A 20,064-nucleotide genomic window follows, 5' to 3' on the forward strand; every position below is an offset into this window, starting at 1 on the left:
CCCTACACACACTCTCTCTTGCCTGCCATCATGTAAGACATTCTCACGAAATCTGATGGTTTTATAAAGGGCAGGTCCCCTGCACATGCTGTCTCTTGCCTGCTGTCATGTAAGACATTCTCATTAAATCTGATGGTTTTTAAAGGGGAGGTCCCCTGCACATACTCTCTTTTGCCTGCTGTCATGTAGGATGTACCTTTCCTCTTCCTTTGTCTTCTGCCATGATTGTGAGGCCTTCCCAACCATGTGGAACTATGAGTCCATTAAACTTCTTTCCTTTATAAATTACCCAGTCTTGGGCCTCAGGTAAATAGACACATCCTTATTAGAAGGGAAATTCCAAGGGCCTACACACGGTGTCTCAGCAGCTGGGGACAAAAGCCAGACCTTTCTTTGGGCACGGTTAAATCATTTACTGCACAGACAGTGACCATTAGCCCAATAATTTCAGGCAGGGTTTAGTGAGGAATTAACTGAGATGAGGCAGAAGGGTTCTGCAAATCCTTCTAAAAAATTATACGAATTGAGAATAGTTTTGGAAACCTCCTGAATTTGCAATTGGTGTCAGAAGTGAGAATGTTGGTGTGGACTGTGTTTCCTCTAAACCCCACACTACCTTACCATACACAAATGACCAAGTTATGAAGGGCTTTGAGTGCCGTGCCGGGGACTCAAGACTTTATCCTGAGAACAGCAGCAAATGGGCCCTTAAGGTGTTCAAGCAGGATCCAATATTGGTGTTAGGAAGCCAATGACCACAGGATGGAAGAGGATGGATGGGAGGCAGGGCAGGGGCAGACAAGGTGAGAAACCAAAAGTGAAGAAGACCAAGCAACGAGCCTCCACCTCGAAAACAGCCAAACTCACCCTCCAAAGGATGAGGACTTTGTCTCTGAAACCGAAACTCAGTCTCAGAACTGATTTTTATGAAAAGTCTATTTTTTTTTCTTGATTTACTTATTGTCAACAGGATTGAAGATGTTTGAAAAAAGTTGAATTTTAGAATTTAACATTCGACATCTCTTTATTAGCAAGGCATGCTAGTAAGCAGACTGGGCTTTCAGTGTGGTGCAATATGGAGTGTGGAGGGGTCACAGGCATATGGGTTGTGATGTCCTCAACACAGAGTGGTGTGGAGGTGTGGGAATGATGCTCCAGCAACAGACAGTATGCATAGGAGATGTGAGGGGGGGTGTGATGCTCCCCAGCTGAACCTGGAGGAAGGACAAACATCCCTTCTCTGTTCTGTGAGCACTTCTCATGAGAGAAGCTCTAGGTCATCTGGGTTTTCCTAGAAATGATGACCTCATTTTCTTTCCACTCAGGATACTTTTTGAAGACCTCTATGTCTGTCTGAATTTCTATTAAGTAATCCATTTATTTACAGGAATCTTCTAAAAGCACTTTCTGTTAACCATACGAATGGTGTAGGTGAGGAAAAATAATTTTCTCCTCCGCTCTTCATGAATTCTTAGCTGAGACTCCCGGGAAGGAAAAAACAGATTATCAAGAGAAAAATGGACAGAAGTTTAATTGCATGTACAAGTATATGTTCTGTATACATGAGAAATAACCTAAAGAGTTGAGTAAATCTCTAGAGTAGATCTCAAAAGGGTAGTTTAAACTTCAGACTTAAATACCATTCTTCTCTGAAACAAAGAAGGAAGGATGTGAGAAAAGACCTATTACAGAGAAATAGTGAAAGCCTGGTGCTCTCACACGCACCTGCAGTCCCAGCTTACTTTTCCCTTAGTCAGCTCTCCTTTTCATTAAGCATTTTTATTTTTTAAGATAACTTCAATTTATCTTTAAATAGTTCTAAATCTAAAAAAGGCACCAAGATGTAAAGCCTCACTCCCCATGTCCTGCCGCCCAGTTTCTCTTCCCAGAGGCAGCCACTGTTTCTACACACACACATACACACACTCTCTCTCTCTCTCTCTCTCTCTCTCTCTCTCTCTCTCTCTCTTTCCCCTGTTTCTTTTTCTTTTTCTTTCTTTCTTTTTTTTTTTTTTTTTTTGAGACGCAGTGTCCCTCTGTTGCCCAGGCTTGAGTGCAGCGGCACAATCTCGGCTCACTGCAACCTCCACTGCTGGGATCAAGTGATTCTCTTGCCTCAGCCCCTTGAGTAGCTGGGATTACAGTCATGCACCACCATGCCCGGCTAGTTTTTGTATTTTTAGTAGAGATGGGGTTTGTCCATGTTGACCAGGCTAGTCTCGAACTCCTGACCTCAGGCAATCCTCCCGCCTCAGCCTCCCAAAGTGCTGGGATTACAGGTGCGAGCCACTGCATCAGGCCCCCATTTTCATTTTTTAGAATCATGCAACAGTAGCATATGCTACACATTTTGCCCCTAACTTTTGTTTCCATTTTATGAGATATCTTGTTTCCCTCGTAGTTCATTTAGGAAGCATTCTTACCCCTCCATATAGCTGCATAACATTCCACTGCCTGGACAGCCCAGTATTCACTTGATCAATCCCCTTTTGTTGGATATATCGTTTGCTTACTGAGGGATCTTGTAAGTATATTGCAGCCCTTGAGTCCACTGGTAAAAATCTTAGATGTAACTCCATTCATCTTATGGGATACATTGTAACATTACTGTGAATGGAAATCCGGTATCCTTTCGGGTGATTCAAAGGTTACTGTAATAACAGTCAATACAAAGGAAATAATGTTAATGAATTCTCCATAGAGCCTTTAGCTTGTCCCAGGTAAAGCTTGTTGAGGCCGCTTTACAGTGTTAAAACACATAGTACCTCCCTCTGGGGATTTTCTTGGAGATACTTAGTATGTCAGATCATCACAGGAGGGTGACAAATGTGAGTGCAGGAACCAACCTGGTACAAACAAGCATATTCAGCTCAGCCACCTGGCTGTGTGTGTCCAACCGAAACAGGTGTCTTGCCTGGTTTGTGTCTCAGTTTTCTCACATGTTAAATGGGGATTATGGAGCTGGGTGTAGTGGCTCATGTCTGTAATCCCAGTGACTTAGGAGCCTGAGGCAGGAGGATCACTTGAGCTCTGGAATTTGAGGCCCACCTGGGCAATGTAGTGAGACCCCACTTCTGTTATATAAAAAAAAAAAAAAGAAAAGAAAATAAATGGGCAGGAAAAGGACCTTAAACAAAGCTAAGACTTGTTATACAGACTTAAGTCAATGCCTTCTTCATTGATGAAGGCTCTCTAGTGATATGGGGGTAAACCTAGTGATTCTTTCCCTGGTGCAGAGAGGGAGACACCCTTCCAAAAGGAGACTTATCTTACAGATGTAAATCTCTCTTGCAAAAGGGTAGCTTTTCAGTCATATTTGTTTTGGGAGTGGTATATTTTCGTCTCCAGCAATAGCATTGCATTTCCAATAGTTTGAAGGCAGGTCATTGGGCTTGATATTTTCATTTCTGTTCTGTAGTTCTTCATCCTTAGGGAGCCACAAAATATTTTAATGGGTAATGGAAGAAGGGTAGAGAAGGAATCCATAAAACACAAACCACACTTGAAATCCTGATGATTTGAACTGGAATATTCTGATCTGCCCCTGAACTGAGTCCTTTGCAGGAATCTGGTGCTTTTGGATGCAGAATGTGCCATGGAAGAACCCCAGAGACACCTGGAAGACAACACTGTGCATACTCTCATCCAAAAAAACATCCACAAAAGCTCCCTTATCAGCAAGGCAGGCAGCAAATCTCTAGGAGACAGGAGGAAAAGAGTCAAGGAGTCAGAGGATACCAGCTCGCTGAGCAAGCAAAGCCTTGGTAAAATCACTGAGATGGAACCTGTACTTACATTAACACTTCTGTTACAATTCAGTGAAGTTACAAGAAGCAACAAGAAATCACTGATTAAGTCTCCATGGGAAGAGATTCTAGTGCCACTTCCCAGAGTACAAGCAAAGCTGAGTGATCCATAAGACATATCTCTGTCCCCCGAAGACAGAAAGAGATTCCACAGGAGAGGTGTCTCCAGGGACCTCAGCCCCCAGGGAGGTAGAGACAGAGGGCAATAGTGAGTTGGATGCAGAGTGGAGACAGCCACAGGGTCATTGTTGTCTCTCTGTGGCATGGGGAGTCATTACAGGTATAGCTAAAAAATAAGAAATGTGCCACTGGGGGAAGCTTGGAGTGATTATTTAAATGAAGGCGCATAGGGATAGGTTAAAGAAGACAATATTCTAAAAAGAAGTAGGCCAAATTATCCTTCATGTTCAATTTATTTAGCCGCTAATAGTTTTTTTTCAAAAGGCTCTCATAAGGAAGGATAATTAGCATTTCAGGAGACTGTTGTGGTCACTGTTGCTAGAGGGCAGGTTTGGCTGATGCCATCCACGCTCTGATCACAGACTCGCTTTTGGTTGATGCAGGTTGGTCTGTGTGACTAGAGTGCCATCCATCCCAGGACCAGCGTTTTCCAGGTTTATGATTCATTTGTTTCCACACCAGTGACGATGTCAATTGTCCAGGAAAAGTCTTTTCTAGACAAATATGGCTTCCTTTTCAAATCACCAAAATGCATCATACATATTTATTGAAATTCTTTCTTCATACCCCCCCCTTTTCTTGGTGAGATTTTCACATAAGCTTCCTTGGTTGCCATAACAAAAAACACCACAGTTAGGGTGGCTTAAACAACAGAAGTTTATTCTGTCTGAGTTCCAGAGGCGGAAGTCCAACATCAAGGTGTTGGCAGCAGGTTGAATCTGTCCGGGCCTCTCCCCATTTGCTGGGGTGGCTGGTGATCTTTGCTTTCCTTAGCTTGTTGGAACATCACCTTGATATCTGCCTTTGTGTTTCCATGGCTATCTTCTCCCTGTATCTCTTCACATCATCTTTCCTCTGTGCATGTCTGTCTCTGTGTTCAAAGTTCCCTTTTATAAAGATACCAGTCATGTTGGATAAAGGCCCTCGTGTTGACTTGATTATATCTGTAAAGATCCTGTTTCCAAATAAAATCACGTTCCAAGGTGCTGCACGTTTGTCTTTTCTTGAGGGACAAAATTCAACCCATGACAGCCTTACATTTCATTTCCATAATGTTTGACTTCTTTCATGTTATCAGAGAAATAAACTGAATTCCCGATGCCCAAATGAAGCACTGAAAGACCCGCCTGGGTACTGCAGACCCTTCATGAGTGCTCTTGGGTGGGTGGCCACCAGATTTTATTTGCCTGTTTCCTCTATGGCCATTTGTAGCCCCCACCCATCCAACTGCATGTAATCGTTCACAGGGCAAAGCATTAGCTGGAAAGGGTAGAGAGGGCTGCAGTAAAGGAAGAGTCTCATCTGCCAACTTGACTGGCATTGTCTTTTTTTTTTTTTTCTCCTGTTGTAGGATTAGGAGAGTGAGGGTTCCATACCATGTTCTGCCACATTGTCAGGAAAATTACAGATTTTGCATATAGCAGCACAGAACCATTCAGAGTCAATAATGATAATTACAGCTCCTTCAAACTCGATTTCCCTGGCACTAAATGGACTGTGACTGGTGCATTTCTGGAAAACATCGCCCCACATCTCACTTGGCGGCACTTACGTACATACAATGATGTTTTGTCCTGATTGAGTACCGCAAATTGGGTTCAGTGGAGCAAGCACTGGGCAGCTCAAAGGTGCTGTTGTGGCTTGGGAGGGAGAGATGACTTGGGAAGAATAAATACAGGTAAAGATGGAAAAAAAAAAAGATCCCTAGGAAATGAAGTGCCCTGGCAAAGGTTGGTGGAGCTGGCAGTGAACCTGGAGGAAGTTCAGAGGCCCTGAAAGGAGTAAAGGTCTATCTTCCTGCCCAGTGTCTGCCTCAGGTGCCTTCTTCTGACTTGTGAACTTCCCAGTGCAGAGTTTAGAACAGCATCAAAGAGCACTGGCTTTACGATCAGGCAGACCTGGATATACAGCCCAGATCAGACACTTCCCAGTTGTGTGACTTTACGTAAATGTTTCATTTTCCCACTCTCTCTAATGGAAATGTTAAGACTTGTCTCAGAGAATCAGGATTAAAAGTAATAAAAATGGGGACATAGGAAAAATGTACAGCATATGGGAAAATAAAGTGGTTCCTTTTATAACCCTGCTGCTTAGATGACAGGGTGGTCTGTACTGGTGAATAAAGCAAAACTTGCGAACTAGAAGCTGGGCACGAGAATCTTTGGACCACTTCAAAGACTATGGGAATCTAAAATATCTTTACTGTGATATTGTGACCTAGTAGGAAAGTCTCTACTTTGAGATTCTAGAGCTGTTTAGAACAACAACAGCAACATAAGCATGACAAGTAACACGTATTTAGTCCTCTCACAAGGATTGCAAATAAACCTACTGCATTCTTTTTTTTTTTTTTTTTTTTTTTTTTTGAGACGGAGTCTCGCTCTGTCGCCCAAGCTGGAGTGCAGTGGCCCGATCTCAGCTCACTGCAAGCTCCGCCTCCCGGGTTCACGCCATTCTCCTGCCTCAGCCTCCCGAGTAGCTGGGACTACAGGCGCCCGCCACCTCGCCCGGCTAGTTTTTTGTACTTTTTAGTAGAGACGGGGTTTCACTGCGTTAGCCAGGATGGTCTCGATCTCCTGACCTTGTGATCCGCCCGCCTCGGCCTCCCAAAGTGCTGGGATTACAGGCTTGAGCCACCGCGCCCGGCCAACCTACTGCATTCTTAAACCTGGTTTGGAGGTTATGGGGCGGGGGCAGCTATTTTAGTCTCAGGTCAACTTCCCCGGTGAGTATATTATTCTTTTGTATATACCAGATTTCAGAGTAAATCAAGGTACTGTTAAAGAACAAAATTATTTAATGATACTTGTTAAAACACAATAAGAAAGACTTTGTTCAGGATGATCATGAAAGGTATAAAGACTACTGCAATGGAGTCTGGCAGTGGGAGAGAGATTGGCCTCAACTCTGAACACAGCCCATGCAAGAGGAAATTTACAGCCGAAGAGCAGAGCAGGAGTCAGTGGGTGGAAATGACTAGAAGGAAACATCAGGGGTAGGGGGACTCTGGCTAAACCCACTTAGCAGGATTCTTGCTGAAGACAAGCCAGGTGATCAGATGTCACCTTGGGGAGGGTTGAGGATGAGGAAACTGATCAGATATCAAGGGCAGGGATCTTGGCTAAACCGACTTAGCAAGGTTTATATAACTATATATATGTAGCTATATATGTAACTATATATAGTTTTATATATATAACTACATATATATAGCTAAAATGGGATATATATCTCTATACATAGATATATAGATAGATATATCTATATTATGTATAGATAGATGGATAGATAGATAGATAGATAGATGCATAGACTTGCTTTTAACTGGTACAGGTTGGTCTGTGTGACTAGAGTGCCATCCATCCCAGGACCGCCGTTTTCCAGGTTTATGACTCATTTTTTTAATTTATACATAGATATAATATAGTATATAGTATATATATCTATATATATATAGCTAAAACTGGATTTTGTAAGGAAGTGCACAGATAGGCTGAAGGCTCAGGAGCCTGACTAAAGTTTGGTCAAGCAAAGAGTCAGTTCTGATTCTTGCTCAAAGGAAGAAGACACATTCTTTTTCTCTCTGAACAACATCAGTCCACTTTCTTGTTCAGCTGCCCTTTGCTCATTAATGACTGGCTGAATCATCCACTGACACTTGGCAGCCGAGGAGATCTCCTGCATGGTAGGAGCCATAAGACTTTAATGAAGGGAGTTTAGTTTCTAAGAAGATAGACACAAAACCAAAGACTAATAGCTGGAAAAATTATAAACTTGGTTTCTGAGTCCAGAGGGCAGCCAGTCAAGAAGATTTCTAGATGCTGGGTTTTAAGCATCTTCAGTTGAAGTGAGGGCAGGCAGTGGCAATCTGAAAGATTTTCCTGGTGTGCAGTTAGGATTTGAGGAAGACTGTCTATACATTAGCTCTGGCAGTGGTTTCTCAGAAGTTTACATCTAGCTGTCCAACTTCTACTAGCAGAGCTTAGGGGAAAAAAAAAGCAGTTTAATTTTAGTGATTCCAAGCCAGAAGGTCGAAAGAAAATTGAAGATACTAGCTTGGAGAATCATAGTCAGATATCAAAAGAAATTAGAAGAATTCAGAATCCAGTCCAGAATGAAGATAGATAATAAAATCTCAAAGAAAACAAATAGAGCTAGAATCTAATATTGAGTGCACTATAGTTTTCTTCTAGAATGTACTTTTTTTCTCTGTACAGTCACCCAATTTCTATCAAAGATAATCAAAGTAAGACTAATCGGTCTGCAAAATAAGTTTGGTTTCATTAAACTTGGCCTGAATATTTATACAAGTGCAGCAAGATTAGTGACTGACCATATAGGCTGTTTTTCAGTTTGCTTTTCTGAAACTTTTAGTAAGAAATCAAAGTTTAACAAAGTAAAAACAAGAAATGACTTTTAAGACTAAGAAGCAAAATCAAGAACTTGCTATCAGGCTTCAAGCGTAAATTCCTTTCTTCATAAGGTCCTTAAAATTTCCCAGGATTACCAGGCCTTCCAAAAATTAACATGTTTTACTCACCTGTAAGTCTGAGAACTCTCAGACCAGTTTTTCCAGAGGGGGTTTTATTGGCTTTGTAAAGCCAATCTTAGCTTTCAAAATCTGTCTGATAATATCCAAAAATAAGACATTCTAGTCATAGCCTTGGTAATGTAACAAATGTTTCCAATTATGTCCTGTTATAAGGAGAACTGATTCTTATTGAATTTGTAGTTATTTGCACAACTATATTATTATAAAAATAAAAATATTTATGAATAGTTTTCAAAGTCTGGAAGGATCAGTAGGGAAAATGTGCTTCAACTTTTGTTCACAAAAGTAAACATTACCAAGTCGCTGTAAGCTAGAGATAGCTGTAAAATGTTTCCTTAAATCTAGCAAACAAAACATTTTAAAAACTGGCAATATTTAAAAGAAAAAAAATCATTAAAAAATTACCCTTATGAGTTCATTCAGTCTCATGTGATTAATTCTTATTCTGCTTGATCTTAAGATAGCGGTTTCATGAAGTCATCAGTTTAATTAGAGTTGTGAAAATTCTTTACCCAATCCAAAAGTGTTATCTTAGTCATTAGAAATCTGTAATCCAGAGTACTTCCAAAGTATTTTTTAATGAACCTCCTCAATGAGAAAGCAATTTTGAACTATTGCTAAGTGCAAACACTTCTAGAGAAAAAGTAAAATAAAATAATATCTGTCTATGAATGACAGAAACTTTAAACTACCATGGTTTAAGGTCTGATGAGAGTTCATATAAAAATGATACAACTGATCAGGAAATTTGATTATTTCTGTAGTAAACAACATTTTAATATAATATCAAGATTTTGACCAATAACATATCAGATTTCTAGAATATAAAATTTTTAACAATTTTATACAATTTCTGGGACATGTATTTACAACATATCCATAAAATTTTAAGTCAAGGAAGGATTACACAATTTCTTATTAGACAATGATTCCCATAGAATTTACAAATCAAATAAACCTTATTAGTTTAATATCTTTATTTTAGATGTTAAAAGTCACATTCTTTGAGCTCTCCAGGGACTCACCTGGAAATCTCAAAGTTAATTTGAGATCAAAAAGACACAATATAAAATTTTATTTTGGAAATGTATCAAAAAAGTCAAAAGGTTTAATACAATTGAATTTATTTTGGTTACATAATCAAAGTGACAATAAAAGATTCCAGAAGCAAACACAAAAAGTTACATAGTTGTGATTTAAAACATCAGCTGTCTTAGCATTGAGAAGATTCAGTTTTCTTACATAATCAAAGACCTAATAAAATACATCAAATTCAAGAAATTTTCTTGATAAAACACAAAATCTTGGCTTCCTAGGCCAATTACTTAAAAGGAAAACAAAACAAAACAAAATGGATACTCTTACCCAAATACTTCAAGAAAACTTTATCATTTTAACAGAGAAGACAAGATTCTACTTTTGTATCAATCCACCATTAAAACTAATTTTTATTAAAATAGTATAAATAAATTTATGCAATCTCAGTCAGCTTTGATGACACAAGATTTTCACAACATTTTCACAGTCTCTCTTTTTTTTTGAACTTTTACAACTGACATGTTTTAGGCAATTATGCAATTCACTTTTATTGTGCAGTCTGCTGTCAGGTTAGATTTATGGTTTTATGACCTTAAACATCTATCACAGGCAACACAAACCTATCTGACCAGCAAGGCCTGGCCAAAAAGAAAAAAAAAAACAAAACCAACCAACCAAACAAACAAAAAACAAGTATGCTGACAATTTTCAAGACATTTGTATTTTTATCTTACCAACAATTTTTAAACTGGCTTTTATTTACCAAAGATTATCCCTGATCACATTAATTTAAAAAAAAGTTGGGCTGATTTCTATTTTTCTGAAAGTTAGTTTGGTAATACCATCAGAGGTTAAAAAAAAATGTATACATAACATACAAACAAACATACTGCACAAATAAATACACATACAAATAGATCCAACCAGATCTTACAGCTTTTAATTAAAAACATTTTAGCCATGAAACAGTAAAACAGAATAATATGAACTCACTGGTTTATCTCCACTTTATATATTTATCCAAATTGTGTTTCTTATGAAAATGAGACAAGCTGAGGTTACCTACTCAGTGAGGGCTGAAGCTTTTTACCAATATTTGCGAATGCCGTTCAGATTTTTCATTTTTCCAGTTTCCGAATAGTTCTTTTTTTATTTCTCTCCTTTCACCCTTCAGCTTACTTTTAAGGGAACCCTGAGTCCCATGACGTGCTGAAATGGGAGGATAGGAGGCTTAAAGTTCAAATGACTGAGGGACTGAAGCAGGGAGGGAGGGAAGGGGTCCAGAGTTAGCAGAGTGTAGAGCCAACAGGGTTTCAAGTAGACGATGCAACGGATAAGGGAATTTGATTATTCAAGTGATGGAGAAGTTCCCGTGGGAAAAGCAGGATTCAGTAGAGAGAACACAGAGTGTAGAGAGAATAAAGAGGCCCCACAGAGCCGGGAAGGAGGACCACCAGCCCAGAAGTCACCTTTCAAAAGAAGCCTGGGACTCTAATCCAGCATCAGAGAGTTACACCCAGGGCTTAAGAATAAAAATCTGTCCTCACCAGCTTCAACAGATGTTTGTCTGGAAAAATGTTTCAAGAGTCAGACTCACCAATAGATCTCTTATCAGTTAATCAGGAAAGAAGATAAAGGCCTTAAAGGCCTGAACCTGGGGTCCTGAGTAAGAGGCCTAGGTGTGGAATAATAAATGATTTTATCCTACTTATGGCACTGTAACTGTTAAAGAGAAAATTATTCAATGCTACTTGTTAAAGCATGATAAGGAAGACTTTATTCAGGACCATTGCACTAGATGTAGGGACCACTATGATGGAGTCTTGCAGTGCGGGAAGAGAGTGGGCTCCACTCCTAATGCAGCATAGCCAAGGAGCAGGATGGGGTCCAGAGATAGAAAATTATTAAGAGGCCAGGCACAGTGTCTCATGCCTGTTATCCCAGCACTTTGGGAGGCCGAGGCAGGTGGATCACCTGAGGTCAGGCGTTCAAGACCAGCCTGGCCAACATGGTGAAACCCCGTATCTACTAAAAATACAAAAATTAGCTGGGCATGGTGGCACATGCCTGTAATCCCAGTTACTTGGGAGGCTGAGGCAGGAGAATTGCTTGAACCTGGGAGGCGGAGGTTACAGTGAACTGAGATTGTGCCATTGCACTCCAGCATGGGTGACAGAGTGACTCCGTCTCAAAAATAAAAATGAAAAAAAAAGAAGAAAAAATAAAATTATGAAGAAGAAACATCAGGGGTGAGGTGGATTCTGGCTAAACCCACCTAACAGGATCCTCGCGGAAGGCAGGCCAGGGTGATGAGCTATAACCTGGGGATGGTGGAGCATGAGGAGTCCGATCAGATATTGAGGAAGGTCAGGATGAGGATGGTGATTCTTGGCTAAACTGACTTAGCAGAGTTATTTGCCAAAACTGGATTTTCCAAGGAAGTGTGCAGATGGGCCTGGGAGAACATTCAGGAGCGTGACTAAATTTTGCCTAAGCAGAAAATCTTTGTCAGTACCTGGAAGTGAAGCCTCAAAATTAATTGGCATCTTTGTGTAGAGAGAGACATGGCCGTATGCTTTGAATGTGCATAGCTAATGTCCTGTCATTGTAAATTAGGACACAAATTGCTTCAGGAATATTGATGGGCCATGAATTCTGGAATTGCCAGAGAGAACTGGAATCACTTCATGAATGGGATCCTGATGGGCAAGGCATAGACTTACATTTCTATTTCCCTCACATCTTTAGGCAAGTGTGACCAAAACATCTTCTTGGCATTTATGTTTAATATATACACTGATTCCCAGCATTTGACTCCAAATATTTGGAAGCCCTCCTCCCTTAAAAATAATGTATACACTTGTGCATTTATGCCCACCCTGGCCTATCAAGTTGTTGATCTTTGAATTCTCACTGTTCATGTACAATTTTTTTAAAAGTTAAGACATGAGCCTTATACCAACATAAAATAAACACATACTAAGGATTTTATTTGATTCTTTAATTATAGAGGAAATCAAGACAATGATAAAGCTGATTTGAATAGCACCGAAGGATCAGGAATTTTACTGGCCAACAAAAAAAGTTAAAAACAAAACCAGGTAATGTGCTGTAGGACAATAAAACCATTACCTTAGGGGTTAAAGATACACAACAGAAATCTACAAGTTAAGGTGTAGCTTCCCTGTAAGTGAGCAAAGTCAATCACAAATAATCCCCTAGAAACCAGCACTATTGAACAGAATTTTCTGTGGTGCTGGAAGTGTTCTTTGTCTGTGTTATGTACTATGGTAGTCACTTGTTCAGTAAGTTTATGGGTCACTTGAAATGTGGCCTAGTGTGACTTGGAAAGTGGATTTTAATTACAAGAATTTAATTAATTGTCAAATTACTTAACTATTGATTTAATTAATTAAGTAATTAAAACTTGATTTTAAATAGCCACATGTGTCTGGTAGCTATACTATTGGACAGAAGAGCATGATGAAATGTCATTGGGAAAATCTGCAAAGCAATACTCCAAGACGACATTGAAAAGGTGTGCTGCTCTTCTTTGTGCCTTATTTCCAAGTTTTACTTGTGTTAAATACAACATTTAAAAGGCCATGCTTTTAGACTAAGCTCTGCATGAGGCCCCAACAAATCTGACTAAATCGAAATGGAGTCACCCACGCTAAAGTTCCAAGTCACCAAGCTGAAACTAAAATGTTATCCGACCTTTTGACAGCCGATTTCCAAACAAGCCAGTTTCAATCTTCAATTAGCATGAAAATGAAATTCCCTTTGTTTTAATTCTTAAAACAAAAGGTACCCTGAAGTCACTTGATGTGAACAGCTCAGTTATTTCTCTATTGTTCTGTCTTCCTGTCCCTGCTTTACAGAGAAAGCAGCTGTGAAATGACCAATCTGCTTTTTGTTCTTCCTTTCTGCTTTCTTCATCCCTTTCTGTCTATAAAACCAACACCCTCTGCTCAGTTCATCTGCACACTTATTCTGTCTTATGGAATAACGTATTACCTGATTCTGGAATTGCAATAAAGCCAGTTGAGATCTTTAAACTAAATTTGTTTTAATTTCGTCCTTTGATGCTTGATATCATCTATATGGTTTGGCCGTATCCCCACCCAAATCTCATTTTGAATTGTAGCTCCCATAATTCCCATGTGTCTTGGGAGGGACCTGGTGGGAGGTAATTGAATCACAGGGGGCAGGTCTTTCCCAGGCTGTTCTCTTGATAGTGAATAAGTCTCACGAGATCTGATGGTTTTATAAAGAGAGGTTTCCCTGCACGTGCTCTCTCTTGCCTGCCACCATGTAAGACATGACTTTGCCCCTCTTTCACCTCCTGCCATGATTGTGAGGCCTCCCCAACCATGCTGACTTGTGAGTCAATTAAACCTCCTTCCTTTATAAATTATCCAGTCTCAGGTATGTCTTTATTAGCAGCATGAGAACAGACTAAACACATTATCTTTGTAAAATATAATTATTTTGGTTTGCTTTTGGCTTAACGGCTGTTGTTTCTCCCCAGCCAAATTTGTGTGACTAGTGCCTATGGAACTATTTAGCCTTTTTACACCTGGACAACCAATTGAGAGCATGTTTTGCACAGAGAAATCAAACAGAGAACAGCCAGGATGTAGAACAGATCTAAGTTAGTGCAGTGTTTTTTTATTGTTTAAAAGTTCTCCCCAGTGTTTATCTTTCTCCTTCTTCTTCCAGGTAAAGGATAATTTCCTTATTAGACACGATTATCACATCAAAGTGGCAATTGACAGCCTGACATACAATATATTGTATTTGTATTTTATTAACTCAATGGTCTTTGATGTTGAAGAGCTCTCAGTAAAGGCAGTTGAATAAACAAGCTAATTGACTGAGCATATTGATCCACATTGGCAGTTCTGTTTCTAGTTGCCGGGTTTTGATGGGCATCTTCAATATATCTGTTCTGGGTAGTACATGAAACTCAATTGTAGATCAATGGACAGGGGCTTGTGGCCCTGCCTAAACAGAGAAACGTGAAGTTCAACAACAACAACAACAAAAACTGAGATGCTTAATTCTGATTTTGAATGAACAGAGAGCATCCTTTCCTGAGAAGAATTAAATGTTTCTGCTTTTGTGACTCATCAAATCCAAGTTCTTAAGTTGGAGTCTGTCCACAGGAAGGTTTGAATTGGATAACTGGGCTTATTGCCAGCTCTTGATTCTTCATTATCTGTGTTTCTGGCAGTATGTTAACATTCCTTTTAGGTTGGAATGGTCAATATATTTTTTCCTTTCTTTGGGTAGAGTTAAAAGCAATTGATGAAGCACCTGCCATGTGTCAGATTTTGTTCAAGGCTCTGGAGATACACTGGTGAGAAAACCAGGAAAATTTCCTGCCCTAAGACAGTTTGCATTCATGAATAGGTCCCGAGAGTGACTGTGAAACACAAAACCTATGTCAACACGCCAAAGGCATTTGTCTTCATGCATATGAACATTTCATGGTGTTTCTGGAGCTGATCAGGGAAGACTAAAGACCTTGTGACTTTTTATTCACTGGTCCTTGGTGGGGCTAATTATTTCCATTGTTTAGTCTTTTAGTTCCCTCAACCATATTCAATTCATCAAGAAGCCAAGGGTGCCTGTTAGTACATTATTTATCACACACTAAAGAAGTATCCATAATGAGACTGCTGAATGCGTTTTCTGACAAAAATTTACTGGAAAGTATCAATGAGAAATTATATACAGAGAGCTATTAGAGTTTATGAAAGATTAAGCATCTTACCTGCCCCATTCTGCCAGCCCATGATTCCAGGTGATAAATTTACCTCTGCTAGAGGATGTCATGGCTATCATTAACATCTTCAGTGTAGATTGGACCATTTTCAAGAGCCACCTCAGCTACAAAAAACTAATACCCTGAGTGGTCAGTTCCAGGCATGGACCAGCCTGGCATAGGAGACCAGAATATGCCACCTGCAAAATATTCCACCTTGGCATAGCATTATTCTGAGCTGAAGACAATTGAGAAGAAGCAGACAATGCTCTCTGCCCTCCTTCTATTTGCCTAAGAGCAGGACATAAATTTACAAAGGTGTCTGCTACTTCCCACTACCAGTATGAACAAAGGTCAACCACTGAATACAGCTTTAGATCCTGTATTAGTCCATTTTCACACTGCTGATAAAGACATACCCAAGACTGGGAAGAAAAAGAGGTTTAATTGGACTTACACTTCCACATGGCTGGGGAAGTTCTCACAATCATGGTGGAGGGCTAAAGGCACTTCTTGCATAGTGGCAGAAAGAATGAGGAGGAAGCAAAAGCAGAAACCCCTGATAAACCCATCAGATCTCGTGAGACTTATTGACTATCACAAGAACAGCATGGGAAAGACTGGCCCCCCGATCCAATTACCTCCCCCTGGGACCCTCCCACAACATGTGGGAATCCTGGGAGATACAATTCAAGAGATTTTGGTGGGGACACAGTCAAACAATTTCAGACCTTCGTCAACCTGGAGACAGCACCAGAGGATTTTACCCACCAACCTTTATTAACCAGGCTTTACCTACCATCTATTTGCCTTTCTACATTTTGACACCCCCTAGGCACCCAAAGTCCTATTCCTGGGTCTCATCACTTCTCTAAAATTGTCTTATTCTTGGCCCAGGATGTTATTTAATACAGTGTTAAGCCACTTTGAGAATGACTCATTCCCTGGGTATCTCCCATGTATATATGAATTATATGTGTTAATAAACTTCTGTTTGATTTTCTCTTGCTAATCTGTCTTTTGTTATAGAGGCTCAGCCAACGAACCTAAGATTGGTGGAAGGAAAAAATTACTTTTTCCCTCCCTACACTGAGAAAGTCTTTTCCTGTGGGAGATGGATAGCAGTGTTGAAAGTGTTGAAGTGTGGAAAATAATAACCCAGGGTCATGAAACAGTGAAAGTAGCTAAATGCTCATAATTCTTTTGGTCTTGAGGGAGGAAAGTGTTCATTGCAATTGTCGATTGACTAATAAAATAATTTCAAAATATTTGACACTTCATGTAACCAGCACTCAATCATAAACCAGAATGTTGGTTACATCTCGAAGCGCCTCATTCTTCTCTCCAACACTAACACTCCCCCATCCACCCACAGGTAACCAATGTCTTGACTTCTAACATCACCAATTAGTTTCACCCTTATTTTTAACTTTCTGTAAATGGAATCATGCAATATGTACTCTTTTGTGCCTGGCTGCTTTCACTAAACATATTGTAAGACATTTCCATATTCTGTGTTGTTGAAGTTTATTTATTCTTATTGAGAATATACCCAAATTATTTTACTGCTGATGGGCCTCTGAGGAAATTTTCCATTTAAAGTAATTGCAAACAATGCTACTGTCTTCTTATTTTTCTCTTCTGGGGGAACATAGGTACATATCTATTTTAGGTATATGACTAGGCATGGAATTGTTGCAAAGCAGAGTACGTAAGTCAATTCTCGTTATTCACAGTGTATACATCTCAAAGTCACCACAAACACTGAATTAGCAAGCACAGAGCATTTGTTGTTAGGGGAGTTACAGGGTTAGGTTCCTGTGAGCCTCTTGTCAAAACATTTTCATCAACAGATCAATACATAACTTTGTTTTGTGTGTTTCTGTTTAAAGACATCGTATTTAATGTATACTGTTGATTCATTAACATTGAACCTACCACCAACAGTGCTGTAATCCATACCTGAACAAAGCTTCTCGAACACACAGATTTTCTTTGGGAGACACATCACAGCCTTCCTGTGCTTCAAACCCCTAGACAGCACATCAGCACTGTGCATGGGAGCATGTTAAACACCAAAATCACTCACCGAGAGCACCCAAAAGTGAAAAACAATGACACCAAATAGACCATAAAAAAGATACTTGTTTACAAAATGAGAGTTGAAACAGAAAGACAGAGAGTCACCTTGCTTGACCTAAGCTAGGAAGATGCATATCAGGTGACTCAAATTCTTTGCTGTTCTGTGCGTATCCATGAATGAAAGTGAAAGCATTGATTTTTGGAATTACAAAGAAATTTTGATGAGTCGACAATTTGCAAATAAGAAATCTGTGAATAATGAAGATCAGCTTTATGCTCAGTTTTTGTAGATCCTGAGAGAGTTTCTTAAAATGGTCATGCATATGTAGTTTTTGAGAAGTGGGTGGGTGAAAATAATATATTATTTTAATTTGCATTTTACTAAAGACTGTTCTAATTAAGTCAGTAAGTGAGAGATCTGATTGTACCATACTGACACTTGGTTATTTTTTGCCTTTTTCTTTTTAGCTATGGTGATGGGTGGAGTTGGCTGCCCAATAGAAAACGTTTGTTTGTTTGTTTGTTTTATTCTGACATCCAAATTCTCTTTTTGATTATAATTCTATGTACATTGTATTTTTACTGTATCTCTTTCATTGTTTTATTTCTTTGAAGATGATGAAATTCATGGTAGTTTGAAGACTAGAGATGATTCAACAAGTAGCATCACTTAGTGCTCTTAAAATTCCTCACTGAGACATATCCTCTTCCCCCACGGTGGGATAGGGCCATTAGGAAATGAATCTTCCTAGTGATGTGGGCCTAAGTTCCTAAACATAAAAGAAGCCAAAACCTTTTGAGTGTATCTACAAGGCTTTCATCAAAAAACGTTGGTGAAAAGGGGGAAAATGAGAAAGGGAAAATAGATCAGAGCATTCTGAGATATGTAAGATGTGCAAAATTTTTCAGGCCCAGACACCTGAGGATGGAACTTCAGTCACAGCCCCTGCACCCCTGTCCAGGGGCAATTGTTTAAAGGTATTTTGTTTCTCAGTAGCTGCCTCATACATTATAATTTGTTATACAAAGAGCAATATATAGCCAATCAATAGCTATGTTATTTAAATGCAAATTATTGGTAATGAACTTAGGAACTTCCTCTTCTTTTTCCTTAAAAACTCACTTGTAAGTGCTGCTAATCAGACTGTATATTCAGGGCAACTTGAATCTACGCTCCCAGGTGCCCATCCTCAAGCTTTGGGCTCAGATAAACTCTATACATAATCATATTTTCTGAATCTTGTTATTTAAGATGTATCTAAAAGGTTCATTGTTTTGCCTTAGATGGTTAGGTCTGTTACGCATCTTATAAATTAATTTTTCAACATGGTGTGAGGTTGGGATTAAAACCCATTTTATGCCACATGATGTCAACCTAACCTAGCATTATCTGCAAAAAGACGACAGTTTCTGGCCGGGCGCGGTGGCTCATGCCTGTAATCCCAGCACTTTGGGAGGCCAAAGCGGGCAGATCACAAGGACAGGAGATTGAGACCATCCTGACCAACATGGTGAAACCCCTTCTCTACTAAAAATACAAAAATTAGCTGGGCTATCTACAAAAAGACTACAATTTCTGGCTGGCTGGGCATAGTGGCTCACGCCTGTAATCCCAGCTACTTGGGAGGCTGAAGCAGGTGAATAACTGGAACCAGAGGGTCGGAGGTTGCAGTGAGCCGAGATTGCACTGCTGCACTCCAATCTGGTAACAGAGTGAGACTCTGTCTCAAAAAAAAAAAAAAAAAAAAAAAAAAAAAAAAAAAAAAGATTATGGTTTCTTTACTTCAATCCCTTGTTCGTTAAAGACATTGAATTAAATCTCTTTCCACAAAGAATATTCCAGTCATAATTGACTTCACTGGCGAATGCTTCCAAATGTTTAAGGAAAAAAATATAACACTACTCTTATACAAACTCTTCCAAACAGCAGAAAATGAGGAAACACTTCTTATTCTTTTTATGAGGCCATCATGAATTTGATAGTAGATCTGGCAAGAATAGTATATGAAAAGCAAATACAGACTTCTTCCTCATGAACATGGATAGAAAATTTCTAAACTGAATAATACCAGATTGACTTTAGAAATGCATAAAAAAGGAAAATCACTCATTGGATTTTATTTTGTGAATTTAAAATTTTAAAGAATTGATCACTAAAATGTATGATATTGTGTAAAGATGGGAAAATGTATATCCTCATTTCAATAAATGCAGAAAAATAAAATTAAACACCCATTTATAAAAAAACAAAGCTCTCAAGTGACTACAAACAGAATAAAACTTCTTTATCTGGTAAAAGCTATCTCCTGCAAACATTAAACTTAGTGGTGAAATAGTGAAAGATTTCCCCTAATGTAAGAAATGAAACAAACAGGCACACTTCACTAGACATGGTGGAAGAAAATGCCAAAGTCTGTGAATATAATTATAGATTTATTTAATTCATCTTTTAGTTCTTTAAGTTTTTGCTCCAGTGTTTTGAAGCTTTGTTGTTAGGTACATACATATTCAAGATTGTTATGTTTTCTTAGTAAATTGCCCTTTTTATGATTATGTTATGCCTGTATTTATTTCAAGTACTATTTGTTCTTCTAATGTCTATTTTGTCTGATATTAATAAAACCATTCCAGCTTTC

Source organism: Rhinopithecus roxellana, chromosome 12, assembly GCF_007565055.1.
Source record: "Rhinopithecus roxellana isolate Shanxi Qingling chromosome 12, ASM756505v1, whole genome shotgun sequence".
In the NCBI taxonomy this organism is placed as follows: domain Eukaryota; kingdom Metazoa; phylum Chordata; class Mammalia; order Primates; family Cercopithecidae; genus Rhinopithecus; species Rhinopithecus roxellana.